Here is a 24,001-nt window from a genome sequence, read left to right as displayed (position 1 = left end):
GTCTGTAACAACAGTCTGTTGGTTAGTAGCCTTATGTCTGTAATGACAGTCTGTTGGTTAGTAGCCTTATGTGTAACGACAGTCTGATGGTTAGTAGCCTTATGTGTAACGACATTCTGATGGTTAGTAGCCTTATGTCTGTAACGACATTCTGATGGTCAGTTTTAAGCTCATGAAAGTGCATAGAATGATGATGGCACTGTAGAGCATGCCCAAGTCACTGTGTGTGCGGCCTGCTACTCCCTCAACCAAGCACTTCAGTGAGGGTACAGGGATTGCTTCAAAAGACCTTAGGTAACCTTGGTAACACTCTAAATGGGCAGTCATCTTCTACTATTTACTTTCACTTAAGACTCTTAAACTAGACTCAAGTTACTCACTGTTGTATTGGTGCCTAATATTTAATACATTTGTAATACTTCATCATTATTTCCCATGTCTTTTACTGTTGAACAACTTTGTTCTATTAAACTAAGTTACCTTTGAGTACTATTTACAATGGTTCAATTAACAATAAAAGACCAATTTAGAGAAATATTTGCATTATACATGATTAAATATTATATTCTTAACCTGTATAGAGTCACAAACTATTTTATATCATTTTAGCATGAAATTTGAGAGGCTGTATTGGACTGACTAAAGCCTTCAAAGATAAGTAAGTCCTTCCTAATCTTTGGTGTCAGTGACTCCTAACTTATACACTCATTACAGTTGTAATAGAATACATCGAAGCAGAGAGATTACTGAGCATTATCCGAATAGGTCTCCCATGCCATCACACATATCTTTTCTTTTATTTTCGTTTTTTTTTTTTAAAATATGGAATGCTTCACAAATTTGCGTGTCATCCTTGCAGAGCGATCTTCTCTGTGTCGTTCTAATTTTAGTCTGCGTGGTGCTGAAGCAAGTGCAGTCACACAGGTCTTTATCAGAGAGAGGCAGATCTAGGCAGAGAACGGCAGAAGCGGTGTGATGACAGGAGGAGATACGGTGACCTCAGAATGACAAGGAATGGATTTTCCCTCTGAGCCTTCAGATTAAAGAATCTTGCCTACACTTTGATTGCAGCTTTGTGGTGCTTGTGTTCACCTTCTGACCTCCAGCATCTGTTAAACAATTAATTTCTAGTGTTTTCACTACCAACTCTGTAATAATATATTGTACAAACAAAGAGAAATGAACGCAAACCATAATGGCAAATAGTTCTACAAAACTTATATCTGTCAGGAAATGTTCTGTGTATAAAAATAATCTACATTCAGCTAGATGTGTTGGTATGCAATGTGACCTCAATGTTGGGGAAACCAAGACAGGCAGATCCCCAGAGCTCACAGGCAAACCAACTTAGTCTATTTAACAAGTTCCACGCCAGTAAGAGACTCCACCTTTTCCCAAAAGAAAAGAAGTATACACCAGAGATTGTCCTTTGGCCTCCACCTGCATGCATACATATAGACACACGTATCTGAACACACATGGATGCACATGTGTACATGCACAAAAAAAGTCACCAAAACTCAAACTTAGAAATTGTCACACCTGCTTTGGCACAACTGTGAAACGTGTGTATAACTGCCCAAAATTATGCGGCTAGTGTAGATCAGACACACTGATCTACATGGGTCTGGAGAAATGTTTTGACCTGTAGTATGCATAGGTCTCAGAAGCAGTATTTCCAGAAAGGTAGCTTTGTGGCTAGAAATAATGTGGATTACAAGGAAAAAATTATTGGCAAACATGGTAATGTTGAGTTTTTGCAAAGATAAGGAGGAAAACAGGACTCCATATGATATATTTGTGATTACTGGCTGGGTTTTTTTTCCTAGATAGTAACAATTCTAATATTTATCCAAATGGCTAGTGTGCCGTAAGTCATTCCACTATCGTTAATTACAGCATCCTGGAAAACCGGAAGGCAGGAACATTTTCCGGACACGTCATTGAAGACACTTTAGCCACAGTGTGATCACCAGCAATCCAAGCTAGCCCACTACTGTGATTTCTATGGCTCCTTCCAAAACAGAACAGGACTTTCCAAGTTCTCACCCTCCCTCTACTGTCCTAACACTTCTTCCTGGAGGCCTTAGTTCTTAGCCAGTCTGTGTGAAAATTACCACCATGGTGACTGGTTCAGCCTAGGAACAAACAGCAGTATTGCTCAGAATGTCACACAGATGGAAATCAATAAGGATGAGAGAGTTAATACTGGTTGCCCCCAGTAGCTTGTCTGTGCCAGATTTGTGTTGTGGTCTTACACATAGATTCAGATCAATCCCAGGGTCATAGGCAGTTTAAGCCAGAGCTTCTGCAGCCAAAGCTAAGACTCAAGTAAGTGAAACAATCTCACTAGGACACAGTTAATAAGCAGAGGACTGACATTCATGCACAGGTCTAATTTTTACTGTAGGGGCCTTGACCAGCTATTTTGTTGTCTTTATTTGAAATACGAAGATAAAAATTGGCAAATAATTTGGCAAATATGCTTCTAAACTGAAGTGGGAGGCATCCTGAATATGTGTGAGATTCGAGAGGCCAAGGGTGCATTTTCAATGATTTGATCACTCAGACAAACCTTCCACTAGGTCAGGGTAAGTCACACCCCTTTCCTCATCATGGAATACTAGAAAATGAAATGTTCCCAAGAACTCCGAATGACAGCTTGGAGAAAATGGAAAGTACATCCTATTAGCCTATGCTATGAACCCAAATGTCACATTATCTTATGACTGCAATTTGCTGATTTTCACATTATAGTCAGTTTGCACTTATGTGAAGGCATGATGTCGTCTGTTCCTCTAGAAATGCTAGCTCTTTTCCTGTTTGAACCCTTCTCTGGCAGTGTTAATGGGAGCAGCTTACTTCTACAAAGTCCTAGATTCTAATTTCTCAGCACGTTATTCCCTGGTAACAAACTTTCCCCGGACGTCATTCAAAGATTATATATTTTAGAATTTTAGTATAGTCTGCATGACACAGACTATACTAAGAAATAGAATTTGTAAACAGTTCCAAAATTGATAATAAAATTGACTTTTAATTGGCCTTATAAGTTCTATTTAAGATGGGAGAAATAATTTTAAACCACAACAACTATACTGTTAAATTTGACTCTTTTCTTCTTTTACCATTCTAAATCTTTCACATTTTTTCAGAAGTTCTTTACACTTTGTTCTTTTGTTTACTATAATTATTAAATAAATTAATGTACTTGGGCAAGGAGCATAGCTCGGTTGGTAGAGAGCTGACCTAGTACACTTGAAATCAATCATCAGCACCTGATAAACTAGGTGTGTGGCCCAGATCAGTAATCCCAGCCTTCAGGATATAGACAATCTTGGCCACATTAGACTTTGTTTCCAAGAATAGTTAATATAATGTACTCTTGAAATAATCTTTTTTTCATAATAGCATCTGTTTTCTTCTAATTAAAATTCTGCATACTATAATTTATAACATTTCTAATTCTTTCTAGTGGAAACATTTTTTGTCAGCATAATCATCATAATTTATTATCTTTGTTGTGTTTTTTCTTATTAAAAATTTCCACCTCCTCCTATTTCCCTCCCCCACCTCCCCACTTCCCCTCCCCCCCCTCCAGTCCAAAGAGCAGTCAGGGTTCCCTGCCCTGTGGGAAGTCCAAGGTTCTCCCCACTTCATCCAGGTCTAGGAAGGTGACCATAACTAAAATTGTGTGTAAGGCTGCATAATTTGCATTAACTCCACAGTAATATTTATTAAATCAGTTTTCCTAGTTTGTTTCTATAGTACAGGGAATATATATATATATATATATATATATATATATATATATATGTATATATATATATATATATAATTTCATGAAATTCATTGTTATGGAATGTATTGTTATTTTCCACATTTCTTCCATTTTACCATTAATTAGAAAATTATGCAGCTAAAGTTGAACTACCAAGTACATAAGTGTTTGAATAAATAGAGTTGTTAGAAACTATGAGAAAGAATTACAGGAATGCTTTATTTTAGAATTTTGGAACATAATCAGGATCTAGTCTATTAAAAATATCATAATAAAATTTTTATGTCTCAAAATCAATAACACATTTTAAGAAGTAAATAGAGAAAATATACAAAAGTCAACAGAAGTCAATATCCCTTTACTTAAAGATCAGTCTGATTTTGTTTTATCCTTAATATATTTAATTCTGTTTTATTTTATTGAATGATCTACTGAAAACAAAAGATTTTATTTTATCGATTCTTGATATAATCTTTTTTTATTCATCTAGAAGTATTTTTTCATATTGTTACTCATTTGTTACTTAAAATTGTAAAACTTTACATGTTGGAGTCACCATTACATAAGAAATATTGTTGGTATGGACCAGAGTTACCTGTTTGTGTGTCCTGTAAATTTTGTTGTTTGGGTTTGTTTTATAACCTGTCTTTCTCTTTAAATTCCTTTCTCATACCTGCACACCATCTTCCTAAGTGCCAAATTCTCGGAATTGCACGTGGTGTTAGAAATCAAGCTTTTCCTTTGCTTTCTCTTCAATAAGATTCACCTCCAGGAAATGAAAATCATTTGATGTCCATGGGCAGCCTGCTCTCAATGATTCACAAATAGATAGGTCAGAGCTGTTTATTTATAAGGCTCCAGAATCAATACTTTTCAAAGAGAAAATAAAACAGCCCATAAATCCTCACCCGAAAGGATTCCTGTTTAAAGCACCTCAACATGTAAGGTTAAAGTTTTAGAATGAGTTATAGAACCTATGATGTCTTTAGTATTTTATTTGTTAGTGAAGTATTCATTATGTAATTATTTTTTAGTTTTTCCATAAATACAACTTCATGGTTGTGCTATGGACAATTTTCATTTTGAATCTGTATGCAACATTATTCCTCAAAATTATTTCCTCAGGTTAGTGACAGTTACAGTCATGGTGGTTATTGGTTTTGGTGGTTGCCAGAATGCTGTTTTAATCAGTGCTTCTGAAATGCTATTTGTTAATATCATCAAGGATCAATGCTACATTATTATCAAAACAGTATTTCATTGTAATAACTATGTAGCTATTGTTATTTTAATTGGTAAATCTAAGTAGATGTTATTTTGTTCTTGAGACACAATCTCACTATATTTATCAAATGTACTGAGTTGTTTCTCTTTGTTTGTTTAGAGAGGAGGATGGGGGTCTCACTATGTATCTCTGACTGTACCTAAAACTTGCTATATGGACAAGGCTGGCCTATAATTTGGGACCATCCTCTGTCTTCCAAATGCTAGGAATGAGGTGTGCTATTCCATTCCCTTTCAAATTATCTGGTATTTCCCCAGTGTTCAGACACTCTAACAGCTACTGTTTGGGGGACAGAGACCTCAATTACACAGCTGTCTTCTGAGCTCTCACTAAGAAAGTGGGATAGGTTATAGAGTTTCAGACTGGAAAATAAAAGGATCCAAACCTTTGTTGAATCTTTCCCTAATGGTCTTTTTCAGCTCACTTAATATTCTATAATCCTTGCTATGTAAAACAAACAAGGACATCCATGAAGATCTTTGGATCACTGTATCTTTCAAGCACTGTGAGCAGCAGTACCTTAGTTCTAGCACAGGCACCACACTTTAATAAATGGGACTTCACAGAACAGCCTCAGCTAATGTTGAAATTCAGATAACATTTACAACGGATAAAAGTAGGGAATTCATGAAGTAGACAACCATTTATAACATCAAGCAAGTCATTTACCAGCACTACATGTAAATTCTCTCAACTCTTTTATGTACATGAGAGCAATGGCTTTTAAATTTTTGTTTGTGGATATGTTAGTCTCTGTTATAAATTACGTTTATAATATCCAGTTCATTTGTATTTGTCAAAACACTCTGTTATTTATCCTATTGTGGTAAGTCTAAAGTTTTGTATCTAATTGATCTTCTATCATACCTAAGATATGATACCTAGATATTTAACTATCTAGTCTTCAACTCCATCAAAGATCTCAGGATATAATATTACCTAAGGAAATAAGAAGTCCCATGTATACCACTTCAAAAACTATAGAAATAGTGGAGACATCTGCCTGCCTGCACAGTCACTCAAGGTTCCTCTAAAACATTAGGGCATCCATCTTTAGCTTGAAGGCCTAGAATACCTGACAGACTTTTTTATGAAGCAGGAATTTTTTAAGGACTGTCATCCCTTGTCTTGACAAAGTTCAGTAGTTGCTTTCTTTTGTGTTCTGCAGTTGGATGGTATACTGTCAGCAGTCAAGGCAAAGACAATCTCCTGCCCAGATAACTAACTTTGCCACAATGAAAGCAAACACCCTGTGAAGGTTCTTCAATACCTATCATCCTTTTATAAAGTAGATTGGTGCTGCCAGGAGAAAATGTGTTTCATTGTCTTTAAGTGCCTTATATTATTGTGACATCTTAAACACTGTATTCTAGAGGTCTCTGAAGTGCTTGAAGATCAACTGTTTATTTAAAATATATGTTTAACTTTGAAAAAACACATGACTAAAAGTTTGATTATTATAGATGACTAACTACTGACCTGCATTTCCTAATTGTACACTACATTTTAAATGAGCTGAATAGGTGCAATAACCCAAATAAGACCAGATACATACACACAGTATAACCAAATTAACGTTAAATTTGTATCAATATGCTAAAATTCATACCAATGTAAAATACCGAAGGTTAATTGTTTGCAGGTTGCTAACATGCTACATATTTCCCTTCTTTACATGGGTTTTTTACATGGCTTTCTTCCTTTACATTACTTTACTCTTTCTTTGAAGACTTTATTTATAAGCTATGTATCTTTTCCCATAACTGTTTATACCAATTTTCTATACTTTCTTAAGCACCTATGCATATTCCTAAACACATTGTAACCTACTTAGAGTTTTTTTCTTTTTTTTCAATCTAGAACTGCTTTACTTTACTTTCCTGTAGCATTCTCTGACTCTGTGAGACAAACTTTAAACTCCCTGTATGCCTTTTTGCTGATGGCTGAGTCTGCCCTGTGTGGGTCTGTGGGAGCCAAGCTTTACACACCAAGTTCCTGGCCTAGAGTTGCATTTAACTAGGAGCTGCATTTAACTGCCCCAGCTCTAGGAAGCTGGTGTCTGCACTGTGACAGAAAGTTTTACTTAGCTTGGTGTTTCTGCTTAACATGCAAGCTGCTCAGGTGTTTGCTGTATGGTAGAGCTGCACTTCTGTATGCTATGAGCTCTGGGATACTAAGAAGCTGTGTCAGTTTTTTCTCCCTTTTTTCTTTTCTTTAAATTTTTGTTGTTGTTTCTCAACTTTCTCAGGTCCTAAATAGAAATATGTGATTCACATTGACCATGAACGTTAGGTGTTTTTCTTGAATAACCGGCCCACAACCATGACATGGAAAATTATTATTAGTTATGAATGTTTAGCCTTAGCATGGGCTTGTTTATAGCTAGCTTTCTTAAAAATTAAGTTAGCCAATTTCTATTAATCTATTAATCTATGTGCTTTCCTAAGTCTCGTTTACCTTATCATTACCTTATGTATACTCTTATTCTACTCATTTTTTTCTGCTCCCTCCATGTATGGCTAGCTGGCTCCTGACTAGTTGACTGCCAACTGCTGGCTGGCTGGTCCCTAGATGGTTGGCTGGTTCTCTTTGTCTCTCCCCACCAGGCCCAACTATCCCTTCTCTGCCTTGCTATTATTCATTCAGCTTTTTGTTAGACTTATCAGGAACCTTAGGCAAGCAAGATAATACAGCAACAAATATTTATGTATTTAAACAAATGCAACATAAACAAAAACAATATATCTATCCATATTTAAAAAATATTCAGCAATATGAACAGATACAATGCATCTGTACATAGTTAAGCTAATATTCTGCAACAAGTAAACTTGATAATTAATCATTTATTTGATACTATATCAAGAAAATAATAATATATAGATTATTAAAGTAGCACAGAGTTTCATAAGGCTTATTGGGAAGTTGTACATACATGCAGCCTACTGAGAGTTAGCTACAATTTTACCAAGGGTGGGTGTGAATTTCAAGAAAAGACAGGATGCCCTTTTAGTCATCTGAGACACATATATCTTTCGGAAATGAAGTTACACAAGACACTTTAATTGGCGTTTTTCTGATGATGTTAGCAATGAAGGATCACAAGGGAGTCCATTCTTCCTCTCATACATGGCATCCTTGAACCTTATCATCCCTGAACTGGAGCTATCATGCTGTGTTGATGTTTGTAGCTGGGTTGTATTTTTAAATACATTCTATTTGCAAATATGAAGAAAATTCATCAATATGTTTTCTGAGTTTCCATTGTAACATTTTTGTGATTCATATGTCTGTGTAGTTATGTACATTAAAGGCACAATTTGAGGTTATTGATTTGGTACTATTGATTCACAATTATGAAATAGTTTGAAGAAGATAATACATGGTAAATGTTATTACCAATTATATGCTTTCTCTCCTCTTCTGGTACAAAAGTGAAATAATTTTTCCAAGTCACTTAATGATTGAAGTTTAATTTCACTCAGTCTTCAAGAGAAAAAATAGTACTTGAGCAAGTACTGTGTTTATAGAGAAATTTTCTGTGATTTGTCTCAAGAATGACTAATTTTGGCTCTTCTAAAAGGAATTTGAGAATTATTTTGGCTAACAGATAAGTATTGAAGATACTCTAGGGAAGTTAACAAAGGTAGAGTAATTGATTCTTGCTCATTTTTGTCTGCTTGTTTCTAAACGGGCTTCATACATTTCATAAGAACATATCAGTAGTTTCATTCAAACACTTGATATTACAGTTATTACTTTTAAAAAAAAAACACCATCTGAGAAATCAAATCTTACAAGTGGTGTTAGAAGATATTTACAATTGAGCTTGATCTTACAATATCAAAATCAGGATTCATTTGACAGTGGATAAAATAAAGAGATTCAAAGAAAATGTGAATAGAAATTATTTGGTAAAAGGCTCTGCATTCCAGGGAAGGTGAAAAGTGGGGTATCCAAATGGCTATAAATTTTTAGGAAGGAATTCAGTTTTGTCTTTCTTTTTAAACTTAATTAATTTTTTATTTGTGTGGGGTGGTGGCAAAAATACACATCTATGGGCACCCACACCCAGGAGGAAATGCTAGGTGTTTGCTTTGTCCTTTTATTTTATCTGTTGAGTCAAAGTATCTCACTAAACCTAAAACTCACCTTTTTACTGACTGGCCTGTAGCCTCCTGAGGATCTACCTTCTCTGCTTCCATAAACTTGGGCCACAGATAGGTTCAGCCCTGACCAGTTTTTGCATGGGTGATGAGAATTTGACATCAGATCTATTTCTCATATGGTCATTGTTCTCATCTATCTGCACTAACCCAAGTTTCATCCAAGTTATGGAATTTTAATATGAAGTAAAAAAGTATGACTAAATAATATTTGAAAAATATCTCTGGTAGCAATGCATTATATAAATTGAATTAGGACATTTGACAATTTCAGCTTTAAGAATGAAGAAATAATTATGTGAATGAAGGATTCTACGGGAATTGCAGCTCTGATTATTTTTTTGTTTTAAGCATTCAACCCATGGTAACCCTCAAATTACCTGTCCTTCTAAAGACATAAAGATGAAAAGACACTTAAACACAGCATGGGTAAATGTGATTTTTTTAAAAATCTATGTTTCATATGCATAATAAATTGAAGACTTCATAGACACAAGTATTAAACAATATATCAGAATATTATTAATCCTGGCATATCTATTCTGCACAGCAATTCTCTTGTGTCCATCATTTTATTGGAATGTCAGGCACTTCATAAGATAACTGCGTTCCTTACCAGAGGAACAATTAAAAATTTGTAATGATGTTGGCTTATCAAATTCTTCCTCACTTAACAAGCTTAGACACCTTCTCTTATCCATATACGCATCATGAAGGAACAAAACTGTCTGTTATAGAGCCCTCATCATACTTTGACGGATTTGCAGCACCGAACAAGGAGCCTTGTAATCCAGACCAGGTATTTTTTTTAATTAATCTGCTACCTCTCCTCATTTTCTCTCTGGTGGCTAGACTACATTTTATTAATTTATACTTAACACCATTTCAGAATGTCATCAAATGGCTATTGCAGGTATTTTTCATTACCAGTCTGTCTCCCAGGTGGTTTCTACATTGAGCTCTCTTAGGAGGATGCCAATGAAGTCAAATCCACATGCTCACCAGCCCAGTCACACACTTGATCTGATGAAATCACAAAGTCACGTCAAACAGCTGTTTTTAGAAAATACAGTAGAGAAATAATTTTCCAAAAATATTAATAGATTCTAACTGCCCCATGTTGTACAGATTCAAAGCAATTAAAAAATAAATTCTAATCTATCCCCTTCACTTTTTTTTATTTAGCTGGGTAAAGTGACTCTATTTTCAGTTCTCCAGAACGACTTTACCTATCATCTGTTTCTCCCTGTATCACCCAACTGTCAATCTATAGGAAATGCTGTTCTGCAGCTAGCCAATGCCCAGAGTGAGAAATAGCAAACTGTCAGACTTTCAGACTTGCTTCCATTAAGGAGAGAGTTAAAATCTAAATGCTGTGAACTGACTATAAATATTGCATTTAAAATTGTTATTACTTTTGTTGGACATATGACTGCTATAGTAAAACCCGAGAATTTTTACTGAGTGTAATAAATGACAAGAGATTGTTGAACCTCTGTCAAGAGAGGCTACCTGAGAAGCTATGCAAAATACTGCTGCTACAAATGGGGTATTGAAACATTCTGTGAATTATAGTTTCCAACGTATGGAAGCAGGGAGGAACCTTCCTAGCCTCAAATGAACCCAACACCCTACCTCTCCCTGGTAGGCACTGAGTACACCTGCTAAGTTAACAAAGGCGTAGAACCCTAAAATTCAAACAGAGTTCAATGCCAATGCTGGCATCCAATCAGCACCAAATACACTCTGATTAGGAAAGCCATCTGAAGCAAATTAGCTTAAAACTAAGCTGTAGAGTTCCCTAAAGGGTAGAATGGGGCCAGGAATTGAAACCACACTTCCACGTGAATAATGATGAGGATTAGAGGGTTCTGAATTCAGCTTAATTTGGGCAATAATAACTGCTGCATGCCAGCAATGCTTCTGGATGCTTCTTCAGCTGGGTGTTTGCAAACAGTGTCACTACAGAGTCAGGACTGAGATGAACAGAGAGATCTTCGTCAAAAATCTTCACAACCTCCCATCAAAGGCTATTTTTATAGAAATTGAATGTGAAGTCATGCATGCCATTAAATCAATTTATCTGTAGTCTCCAAAGTGTCCTTTCTTCTCCTTTAGAGAAATCATAAATAGCTTCAGCTAATATAAACAGCCCAAAGCCACATTTAGACTAATGCAGTTTAAATGAGATTTTAACCCTAGACCTCGCTTCTTAAAAGCTTATTTTCTAATTGGATAGTGTATTTTATAGAAAACTTGAGAACGCAATGTTGATTAGGTTCATGCAATGAAGGAAAAGTTGCCACTCAAAGGTCGACATGTGTTGACTCTCAGATGACAACCGAATATTCACTGTTTGAGTTAATGGCTATCTACAGTGCGATCCTTTACAATTTTCCCTCATCATTTCCAGAACGCTCATAGCAAATGCAGGTACAGAAAAACCCAAAGGAGACTTGTTTCCTGCCATGGTGCTTTTTATGAGTTCTGCCCACACAGCACAGCACACAGGTCATGTGCCCATAAAAATGTAGCAGTAAGATTGGAAGCAAGCACCTTTGTGAGCTTCTAGGAACTAGAGTGTTTTGCTTTGCGTTTTCTTCCCTTGGGTTCCCTGCACAGAGATGTAATTATTAAATGAGCAGTTTAGTGGTGTTAATGATTGGTATTCAGAACAAAGACTTTGGATTAATCAGAAAGCCTGAGTCAGATGCAGGCACGGCGTCTATACCTACCTGTTATTCTCCTCAGCCCCCTGGCATCTGTCAGGACTCTTGTGACGGGAATGCCTATGTCTATGGACAAATGGGGTTTCTGGATACTCAACCAATCAACTCTTTTGTGACAATCATTGTGTTCCATTGTACTGTTTCAGAAGCACAAGGAAAATCAGGAAGGTTCTCTGTGGAAGCAAAAAGTTGGCATTCATTTAAATTCTGAGCTCATTGGCATGTAAAAATACTTTTCTAAATTCACCTTGTTTGAACTGAAGTTAATGTGTTTAAATTATTGAAAAATTGCAAAGAAACTAGGGAGATGGATTAGAATTTAAGAACACTGTCTTCTCTTCCAGTGGACCTAGATTCAGTTTCCAAAATCCACATAGTGTTGGACAACCCTTCTTCTGCTCTCCACTGGCATCAGACATGTGCAAGCTGTGCAGATATGCAAACATGTAAAACTCTCAAACACATAAAATAAATAAAACTTTTTAAAAAGTAGATACAGAAACACTAATATCGGTACACCTGTATTCTTACTATAGTTCAATTATATTAACCAATTACATTTGAATAACTAAAAATAATATGCACTTCTTAAAATCAATTTATAAAAATACCTGGAAAAGTGATAAGTATATTGTCCAATTAAGATTACATCCACCTATATTTTTAAACTCAGAAGAGATGAGATATAACTAGTCTACAAATTAGTGGAGGAAAATGACCATGTCTAATACATCTACCACAGTGTTTAAATACCGTGAACAAAGATGAAAACAGTAGTGGTAGATCACATGAAAACCCTTGAGAAGGCAGATTATTCCAGGCAGTGTACTCAGGAATGATTTTTAATTATTTGTTTCTAGAATTTCCATAGAAAATTAGAAACTTCTTTGTATAATTTGTGTGGAGAAGGAGAATGAAATCAGTTCACCTAGACCCTGAAGAAACAGCTCATTTGTTCAGAAAGAATGTATTTCCAAGGCTCTGAGAATAGAGCAAACAGAAAAGAGAACACAGATAATTATGGCAGATAAAATTTGCCCCCAAAGTGCAGAAAAGTCATGTCTGTCAAGTTTTCCCATTAAATATCTTTTAATGTGTGTGCAATGCCAGTTGTTTATTAAAGGGTTGTCTTATTGGTCTTTTGCTTGCTCGTTTCGATTATCAACTTTGTGATTTTGCGGTGATTGTTCAGTGTGTGTGTGTGTGTGTGTGTGTGTGTGTGTGTGTGACAAAGAAGTGGGGAGGAAGAGAGTCATAGAGAGACTTCCTTTGATTTTGTTTGTTTTATTGTTAAAATGAGAGAGGAAATTGCGTGGGGAGCTTAGGTTAGATGGAGAGGATCTGGAAGGAGTTGGGAAAGTAGATAATGTGATCAGAAATTGTTGTATAAAATTCCTTTCAATTAATAAAATGTTAGTGTACTAAAAAAAAAACAAGAAAGAAAGACAGATAAGATCAATAAAACACAATGCACTTTTGCCCTCCTGAGTAATGGTGGGTTTTCTTTTTATTTTAAGGTCCCAAGAAGGGTTTTCTTCTTTTGTTTTAAAGCCCCTTTATTTCATTGTGACTCTGCAGTGTTTGGCAGTATTACCTGTGCCCGCTATCAGTCTGCTGCTTCATCTCCTTTCCTTGTAGCTTAAGCTGTTGCCTGATTCTTACCTTGTCTTTTGAAGTCATTGGCCACACTTCAGTTCTTTTAGAAGGGGCAAAAGGAGTTATATATGCTGTCTTGGCATATTAAGAAAAGGCATTTGAAGAATTCACCAAACCCTGAAGTTTTTATTATTTTAGGCCTGAACATTTGTTCTCTGTGATCACAAAAAGACCATACATCTTTATTTGAAAAAAAAAATTAGCAAACTAAAACAAGCTGTATCAGTTATAAATTCAACATTGCACCAGGATATACAAGAACTTCTATCCAATGGAGGAACCTTAGTGGACATTCAGTAACTGCCACCAAATGAATCATTCCATCCTGTTTGCACCTGTGTGTCCATATGATTTTTGAAGCAGATCTAGTGGGCCTTAGATAAGGCATGCACTGGGAAAGCTGAAGCAAGGAACTCGAAATTCCAAAGCCCTATTGTGTATAAGCAAAAAGAAAGGTAGAATGGAAGCCTCCAGATGGGTGAGGAAACGTAAATGAAAGCATGCAGAGATGCACTGCCATCTCTGTGACCCAGGTATCTGGTGGGCTGCACTGGTATATTTTAGACAGTCCATCCCTTTCCATTTTCTCTTAACCATCTTTGGCATGGATGAAAGGACACCAACTTTGTATCTCATCTTATAGGAACAAGTTAGGATTTCTCTCTCTCTCTCTCTCTCTCTCTCTCTCTCTCTCTCTCTCTTCTGTTGCATATATTATTATTTATTGTGATGTAATCAGGACAGGATCCAGCAAAAGGCACTTAATTTTTAGACAGTGCGGTATTCAGGGGAAAACCAAAATGCTCATAAATGTTACATGGACTCCAAACCAGGATCTTCTGAGTCAAATATTTCAATGATAGGTATTTTCTTTCTAAAATTGCCATATGTGTGATCATGGTTATATTCTGACATTTGCACACATGCATGAAAGGCATTTTGATTGCAATCACCCCCACTACCCACTCTGATGCACTTACTCCTGCTTTCCATCCTCTTCCTAGCTAGTCTCCCCTTGGCTTTAATACATATTTTTTGTTTGTATGATCTGATGATTTTAGTCAATGTTTATTTCAGAAGCAAGCATAGGAGAGATATTATTTACAGAAGCAGGCCATCTTCCCTAACTACTAATAGCTCCTAAGAGAAGAATCAGCTTCATGTGTCCCTCTTCCATCCATGATGGGATGTTAACTAGTTCACATCTTACGTAAGCAATCAGCTTCTGGAGTGATGATCAGAAAAAAGTACTTCATAAAACCTGCCCTTTCCTCTAGCTCCTACATTCTTTCTGCTTCCTCTGCCAATACATTCTGGGAAATTTATAAGAGATTTTATAGATGCCCCATGTAGGAATGAATATCTAACAATAACATTTTCTTAGTACTTTGACCATTTTCATGGGTCTTTAGTAACCACCGCCACTTCAGTAGACTAATACAATTAGATGCTGTGTTATTCACACATTCTTCACTCTGTCCAAGGTTTGCTATATTTAAATGTGCTTAAAACAGAGAAAAGGGCATCTTGAAGTTAAATAAACTCTGTGGGCAATGAGTGGCATTTTCATAATGAGAATGATCTGACGATCTGAAATGTGATTTTGTATTTCATTTGGCTTATTTAAGTTGTGGTCAAATTTTTGTAGGCATGAAAGACATGTAGTAATTTTATGCAGCAACTTTTCCCTTCAACTGCCATGTCGAAGGTGTCTTTCTAGCAAATTCTGTCTCTTCAACAGCTTTTTATCTTGTCTCTAGACTATTTTTCTAACCATTCAGTTATTCAAGTTATTTTTTAATAATAAAAAGAACATAATTACTCTTTATCCACCTTTTTTCTACAAGTTACACCATCCCCCTTCCTTGACTCTTCATTACAACAAATTCATGACATTATTTGTACTAGTTATCCATGATTCTTCTCATGATATATCTTAAAGCTTCTCTCTCCAGGCCTTTACACCAATCATTCAACTACAACTTGCCTTATTCGTGTCACCAATGTGCTGAAATTGCACAAGGTAATGACCCATCCCAGGACCATTTTATTTCATCTTATTGGTGGCATGTGGAACAGTTGATCACTCTTTTCTCCTTGATCCATCTTTTCTCATGGAGTCTGTGAAATCATGCGTTCTTGCTTCTCTTTTAGTATCTTGACTACTCATTTTTCATCATACTGCTGATGTCTTAATGTTGAGATGCTCCAGTCGAAGTCACTTATTTTCCTTTTAAGTTTGACTCTGCTTTGTGTTATCTGAAACTTGGTTTAGGATATCTGCATGCCAGTGACTTTCGAAGGTGTAAGTCCACATTGCACCTTTGTCTTAGAATTCATACTTAACATGTCTGGCTGCCTAAATGATGTATGCATATATCACATGCATCATTTCCAAAGAGGAATGTTTATATCTCCTTGCTTAGTCTATCTAAGAAACTCCATCTACTCAACCACTTCAACTTATGCCCCAAAGTAGAAACAGAGTTACTCCGTAGCTTTGGAGCCTGTCCTGGAACTAGCTCTTCTAGGCCAGGCTGGTTTCAAACTCACAAAGATCTGCCTGCCTCTGCCTCCTGAGTGATGGGATTAAAAGGGTGTGCCACTACTGCCTGACTACTTAAATCAACTCTTAATCATGTACAACACTATGCACTCCCCAATCTATTATTCGTTATATCTTAAATATATAAACAAACTGTATATATATGTATATATATAATATTTATATAGTTGATCATCTCTATCATACATTTTATCAGTAGAGTCTTAATAGAGTTTGTTATTACACTTGCCCCTCAATAATCTTTTTTTCCTGCTTTCACACTTGTGATACCCTAAGAATAGAGCAAGGCTTGGACTGAAACCTGCAAAACTGGGAACTAACCAAAGATGCTGCTTAGTGATGCTAACTTTGTCATAAGCTATTATGCAGCAACAGAAAACTAATGCATTTTTTTCATTAAAGATGTTTTATTTACATGGTTAGCAAAGTATTCCTGTGGTGAACTTCTTGTTGGAGTTGCTTATCTTTTTCTACTGTGTCGGCTTTCAGGAATTCAAACTGGGGTTAGTATATTTGACAGCAAACACCATTGCCAGTTCAGTCATCTTGATGGCCTTTGTTTAGGTTTACTTTTATTTTCTCTGTTTTCGTTTAAGCCATAATTCATATCTTAGTCTATAAATGCTTTCTGAAAAGTAACAACAGTAAAAAGTAGGAACATGGCTAACAGATGGATCAAAGACACCACTAGAAGGCTCACACACTCATTTAAACCAAGCTCACAGGGGTTCACATAGATGGAACTGACGACAAGAAACCTGTAGGGAACTGACCTAGGTACTCTTCATGTATGTTACAGCTGTATACCTTGGTCCTGTTATGGGAATCCTAATAGCAGGAACCAGGGCATCTCTGACTCTTTTACTGGTTTGGGGGACCCTAGTCCTCATACTGGGTCATCTTGCCGAGCCTTAACTCATAGGGAAGTTTTAGCCTTGATATGCCATGATTTATTGTTACTCATTGGAGTTGTGCTCTTTCTTGGATGGAGATGGAAGAAGAGTTGATTAGGTGGTTGGGGGCGTGGGTAATGGAGGAGAGGTTGGGAGGGGAAGATGTGGGGAGGCTGCAACTCGGATGTAAAATAAGTAGGTGATTTATAAAAAGAAAGAAACATAGCTAAAGTGAACAAAGGTGAAAACCCCACACAAAGGGAATAGATAGCAGAAACCAACAAAGACTGATAACTCTATTATTCCAGATCAGTTGTCATCCAAAATTGCAAAGCTGCTAGTGCTTGATTTTACCCATAGTTGTACTACACCCAACAGCAAAGCACTGAACCCAGCCAAGGTCTTGCACTGAATGAAATCTGATTAGATTAGAAGTTCAACAGCCTGGCAATGGAGTAGTGAGTCAACAACCTGTGGCTCTAAACCAACCCAGGCTTTCCCACATGCACGTGGAAATGCAAGAGCTGCTTGTTCTTTTTCCTTTGCTTATATTTTGTTTTGGCATGTAACCCAGGCTGACAGCAAACCTTTAATAATTTTTTTCTTTATTTTTTATTTTTTATTGAGAAAAGGAAAAAAAATAGTATCCGCCTCCTCCCAGCCTCCCGTTTCCCTCCCCCTCTTCCCACCCTTCTCCCCCTCCCCCAAACTCCTCTCCCCCTCCCTCTCCAGTCCATAGAGCAGTCAGGGTTCCCTATTTTACCTCTTCCTCCCAAATAGTGGGATTATTAGTTTATTCTTACGTCCAGACAAAATATATTTTCATAAAACTTAAATACTGACTTCTGAATGTAAAAAGTAGAAGTTAATAACAACTATTAAATTGTTTTTTATTTTTCCTGTTGTCAATTATATTTGTATATTATAAACACTTCAATATGATATTCAGGAAAAAATAAAGTTTAACCATAGGAAGGGTAGATCAAACCTGAACTTTTCTGTTGAGGGGTTAGCAGTATCTTTGGCCACCAGAGGGCACCCACACAATTTCTTCTAGCATTAATATTCCTAGGAATTATTCAGATTTCATAACTGGAAGTGATAACTCAGAGGAAGAAAGAATATGTCACCAAGCCAAAGAGAGATGTTTCACATTTTGTGTAAGTTAGTGTTAAGATGCATTTCCAACCTGGGATGAAGCAGATGAATGAACAGTCAAGTCATCATCAGATGGGTAACTTAGAAATCCCGTCAGGGTCTCTGCATCCATGACTTACTCTCACTCTTTTCCATACAACCCTGATACCACATTCCTTTCGAAGAACTTAGCTACTGATCACTGAGAAATGAAGCTGGCCCTGTAAACTCTGAAAGTTCACTTGCTCACATGACTTACAATTATCATTTGTCTGTTATGACTATAAAAAATTTCTACTTACATGTTTGGTAAGTTATGTCAAGTTGATTTTATTTTTCTTGTAATGTCTTAGAAACCTACATATATTTTCAAACAAAGTTTATCCAGCTGCTTTATGTAAAAGCAACAGAACAGAAGAGTTCTCTCTTGACTGACTCTGGGATCCAAAGAATATAAAATTTCATAAAACAAAATAAATTAGTACTTTTTCCATATCAAGAAACTTTAATAACAAATTTGCTTTAGGTATTAGATATTGTTCGCTGCAAACGTTTTAAAAGGTGGTGTCCAAAAAAGTATTCTCTCAGAGCCACCCAGGAACAACAAATAGAATGTTACTTGTGCATGCATTGGCTTTTGTTGTGCCTTCATAATGATGTAACACCATCCTCACATGAGCATTCGCTTTCACTGTGTCCCTACTACGTGTGACAGCCTTGAAAGGGTACCTTTAAGAGGAGTTTGCACCTGAATGGCTACTGAATGTGTTCAAGTGCATGCATATGTGAGAGAATGTGTATGGGTGTGTGTGTGTGTGTGTGTGTGTGTGTGTGTGTGTGTGTTTATGTGTGTGTGAAGGTATGTATTGTGTGTTTTCTGTATCAGTCCTCGTTGCCTACATATTTATTCTAGAATGCAAGAAAGTATTTTGAAAGCAAATGAAAGATTTTTAGCCTTTCTAATGTCAGCTAGTTGCAATATAAATATTTTCATAAGACATGAAAACATAAGACATGAAAATGGTTTAGAAGTCTTGAGGAAGGTTGTTTTACAATTTTCTGAGAAATCTCCATATGATATCCAAAGGGGCTGTACCAGCCTGCACTCCCACCAGCAATGCAGGAGTGTTCCCTTTACCCCACAACCTCTCCAGCATAAGTCTTCATATAAGGACAAATAAAACATCATTTTACAACAGGTATTTTTGGATGTTTGTGCTTGGATAAAGGTTATAATATGCAGGTTGTGTTATCAGGTTTTTTTTTTTCTCACAAGAAACAAAAAAATTTAAGTCACAGGGCCTTATATGGTGATGTGTTATGCTATCTCAGGATTTAAGGCTCAGACAAAAGGATCAAGACATTGAAATCAACACTGGCTATACAGCCAATAGTTCCAAAAAAGAAAATGTTAAAGAAATGAAGTGTATCATATTAATGAAGTTTCTCCTTGTAATCCACATAAACAGTTTTCAAAGTTTAGAACTTAGAAAGTACTCAGGGCAAGACTCCTGGAAGGTTATTTGGCAGTGTGGGTGAGTGTCATGACAATAAGTTTCTGAAGGGCCTTTTATGATCCTATGAATATGGCTTGAGAATGACTCTAGCTACTAACATGTACATAGGTGCTTTGTATGAAAGTAGGCCCCCAAGAGAATCTGGGAGGACAGTGTGTCATATAATAATACATTGTATGAAAAAATTTAAAGTCATAAAAATGTAACAAACACTTTAAAAAAAGGAAGTAGGCCCTCAAATAAAATCAGCACACAGATACACATATTGTTTGCCTCTACACCTGTAAAATTAAACGACTCAAGCCTTTTTTTCTATGCTTTTTAATTGAACAAATTTCTAACAACCTTAAAAATCCAATCTAAGACTTATTCTTTATTATGACAAAAAGTAACTTGCTCAAGAGAAGTACAGTTTTCATGATGCTGAGAAAGAGGTGCTGCCCACACTCCTCATGAGGGTGAGCATGAGGTTTCCAGATCCTACAGCATCCTTGCCAACACCGTGGACTGCTTTGCACTCCCGTTAGTCTGTACCTTTTTAAGGATTTGTTTATCTGAAAGAGACCATCAAAGGGACAGTTATAGGGACCAGGTTGACACCATCAAGAGAAGCTGGGTCACGGAGACCTCAGTGTCCCTTGTGAGTGTCAATCCTGCCTCCTCGTGTTCTGTGATCATGAGACGACTTCTTCCAATGTCTGAGAGCCTTGACTAAGTCCAGGAGAACCAGTGAAGTCTGAGTGATGCAGACCTGTCTCCATGCGCCATGTGTTATTTATGTGGCCTAAACAGTGTGAAGTATAAATTAAGAAAGAGAAAGATCATTGCCCTGGGGGTGGGCACAGGTATCTCCATGAAGCAAATATGTTTGAACAGAGTTGTAAAGCATGGTCCTCAGGAAAAAAAAAAAATATTTCCATAAAGAAATGAAAAAAAAATCCAATTTAAAGATTACCTCACAGAGAATTGAATTTACTGTAGTTAGCATAAAATTTTAAACTTTCAAAAACAAACAACCTAGGAGATATTTCTACATTTGTCTTATTGAAGACAAAACTTTTTTCTCATGTCTCAGACAGACCCGGGACTCACTAGGTAGTCCACGCCAGCCTCAAATTTGAGATGCTCCTGCCTCAGTCTTTTGATTGTGGGAACTGCCGGTATGACCCACCATGCCTGGCTTAAAAGCACTTGTCTTAAATCTCTTTCCCAAAGTTCCTCCATTAGGAAATAGTAGATTATGTCCAATTCATTATCTAAGTTCAAAATGGAGGTTGCCAAGAGCCATTCCTTCCCCCAGAAGGAGCAGTCTGCTAGAATGTAGCTCACTGTGATTGATGTTGCTAGTCAACAATAGAAAATTCTCTTCCATTTTATATCAAAGAGTTCAGAAAACACTGAGCAGACGGCAAGGGATTAAGAGCTTGAAATATTTAAACAGAAAAGTCATCTGATCACACCTGTATCTGAAGGTTATTTTCTTTTCTTAAATACATTTGTATCTGAGGTGGCCTGTTTATTTCATAACTGATCTCCCCTTTTGAGGTCACTGTCAGGTCGGCCACCACAGTTATCATAAAGGACGACAAAATAAAGACAGCAAATCTGATCATGAACCTGTACACTTAGCCACCAGTGACTTCAAACATAACACCCACTGTGATCTCACTCAAATTCAGAAAGGACAAACTTTCTATTGATTACTGGGCAAAGAGAAGCAGGACATAGGCTGTCCTGCTTCAGAGTGCTGTCCATAGAGAAGAGCTCAGCTAGAGTTAGTGAAGATCTTCATAGAAAACCTGAGCCATGCTAAAGCAAATGTTCAAGAGAAGCCATGCAGACCACTGAATACTGTGAGAAAGGGACATGCCATTCACTGAGGAAAATGCTAGAATCTGTATTTTCTAAACTGCCTTAGCCTAACCCCTGTCCCCAAACCCCATTAACACAGTGTGCTGAAAAGAGAAAAAACCATATGCTTCTTCCACTTCCTGCGATGATTAAAGGGGTGATTTTCACCCACAGTGTTTGTTCGCCTACCCAGCGCACGCACCAAGCCTTTCAATCAACACGTCCTTTTTTCCTAACGCTACTGTTTTACTTAGGAGATAATGTCAAAGGAATTGAGCATTGTGACTGGATAATGGTCTCCTGCTGCAAGATAAACGCTTCAGCATTTATTGAAAATAAATGTTGGAGAAAAGCCAAGACATTTATTTTAAAGTACAAAACTATTTTCTAGTCACAATGTTCAGAACCAGAGATGTGGCAACTACCTTACCAAACGACTTCTTAAGGAAACCAAAGTCATCTGAAAAGAGGAGCAGAATATTGACACCCTCTGTGTAGTGGCAAATTCAGTTCTGTAGATAAAAAAAACAAGTTTTTGGTGTGCCATTGATTGGCAATATTGAGTAAATTCTTGCACAAACTCAATCATCTCTCGCTTCATTATTCAGATACGTTCTGTGCTTTCAGAAACAAAGTGTTATTTTTATTATGCATCCTGAAACCCAAGGATAGACTTAAGAGAAGAGCTATTTGCTGTTCTCAGACAACTCCAGAAGTGGATGCTGATAATGGGCTGGTGGTGCAGCACGTGCCAGGGACTTGGAGCGCTCTTGCTGACAACAGCAACACCTACAAAAGGAAGGTTTTATTCTTTCAGTATTTGTAGTTTGCCTTCAGACCTGAGATCAGTGAAAGTGAATCTCAACAGCTGCTCCTCACAGTATTGAAATTCTGAAGAACCCCAGAGTAACGTGAATAGTTAGTGATGAATTTAGAAGTTCCATTTAGTTTACCCTTTTTTCTCTATGCACTATAATGGACCTCAGTAGTATTCTTCTAGAGTTAAAAAATGACTCCATGAACATTACCTTTGTTTTTTTTTTTCAGTGCTGTTGTGTGTAACTTTAAAAAGTAATCTATTTTCTCTGCAGTACATTTTCTCAAGTTTTTGAAATAGGCCTCAATAATTAATCAGGTCTTATAATTACACCATAGACATATTTAATGGTATTGGTCTTTGTAATGATTATGGTAATAGTTATATAAAGTTTTTACATATTCATCTTAATTAATTTTTGTTTGCTTTCATAAGAGTTATTTCTCCTCAAGATTGAACTTGTAGTGAGACATATGAATTGTGACATTCAAAACTGCTAGCTGATTGTTCTGTGTTAGCTGCACAGTATTCTTTCTTGGTTACCCAAATAGGTATTTAATTAGAAAATTCCCCTTTCCCTGCTAGACATGTAGCTCTGTAGTTGGCTGACAAACTGTAAAAACCCACAGGTTCAATTCCCAGAAATACAAAAACAAATCTGTGTAATCATGGACTTAGAAGAATACTGCTTGAACTCCCATAGACACCTCAAGAGACGGTAATGAAGAAAAGACATGCTTTGCTTAAGATCACCTTCTAGTAAAGTGTCTTCTGCCCATCTTTGTAGAAGGAGCTGCAGGCAGCGTTCCTGCCACCTGGCTCCCTGCTGCCTGGCTAGCTTGTGCCCCGAAATAATAACACAGAAACTGTATTCTTTTAAACACTGCTTGGCCCATTAGCCCTAGCCTCTTCTTGACTAATTCTCAAATCTTGATTAACCCATTTTTAATAATCTGTGTAGCACCACGAAGTGGTGTCTTACCAGGAAAGATTCAGCATGTCTGACCTGGCGACATGCTCCATCGCGTGTCACCTCATTTCACTTCTTCCCAGCATTGTGTTCTCTCTACTCCACCTACCTAATTTTCTGTCCGATGCAGTTTCTTTATTAACCAATGAAAGTAACACATCACAGAAGACTCTCCCACATCACATCTTCTGGCAGCTAGAGTTGTAGGGCCAAAGTTTTGATTTGGAAGCCCTAAAAGGTTGTTCAGCCACCCCCCTCATACACCAGTTGAAAAGATACATGATGCAGAAAAGCAGAGAAAACAAATTTGGAAGAACAGACCAAGGGGCTCCATGATGCCAAGTTTAGCTTTCTACATTAGCATGAGCTTTATGCTTAAACAGATCATCAGAGTAAGCACTAAAAGGCATGCATGATTAAGCATCTCTGCTCATGGTGCAGTCAAGTAGGTTCTAGTACGTATCCATTCTGGTTCTATGAGTTGACTGAACGATGTCATCATTGGTTGAAGAGAGCAATTGACTTCCCATAAGGTGGTCACTTTTGCTTCAGAGTAAAGCCTGACCATTATGGAAATTGTTCTTTCTAGAATCCAAAGTGACTGCAATTTCATACAGAAAAATGGAGACTTAT

The 24,001-nt window shown here is 36.8% G+C and overlaps 1 long non-coding RNA gene and 1 pseudogene across 1 annotated transcript in view; one reads left to right on the top strand and one right to left on the bottom strand.

Moving 5' to 3' along the window:
- The window catches only part of LOC113456633, a 999,422-nt gene that overhangs the window by 351,140 nt on the left and 624,281 nt on the right, over positions 1-24,001 (top strand). The gene's annotated exons all lie outside the window — the stretch shown is intronic.
- LOC113456707 lies at positions 817-910 on the bottom strand (annotated as a pseudogene).

This window comes from Microtus ochrogaster, chromosome 10 (assembly GCF_000317375.1).
Source record: "Microtus ochrogaster isolate Prairie Vole_2 chromosome 10, MicOch1.0, whole genome shotgun sequence".
In the NCBI taxonomy this organism is placed as follows: Eukaryota; Metazoa; Chordata; class Mammalia; order Rodentia; family Cricetidae; genus Microtus; species Microtus ochrogaster.
Note: the sequence above shows the minus strand (reverse complement) of the source record. Positions and strands in the feature narration are given on the sequence as shown.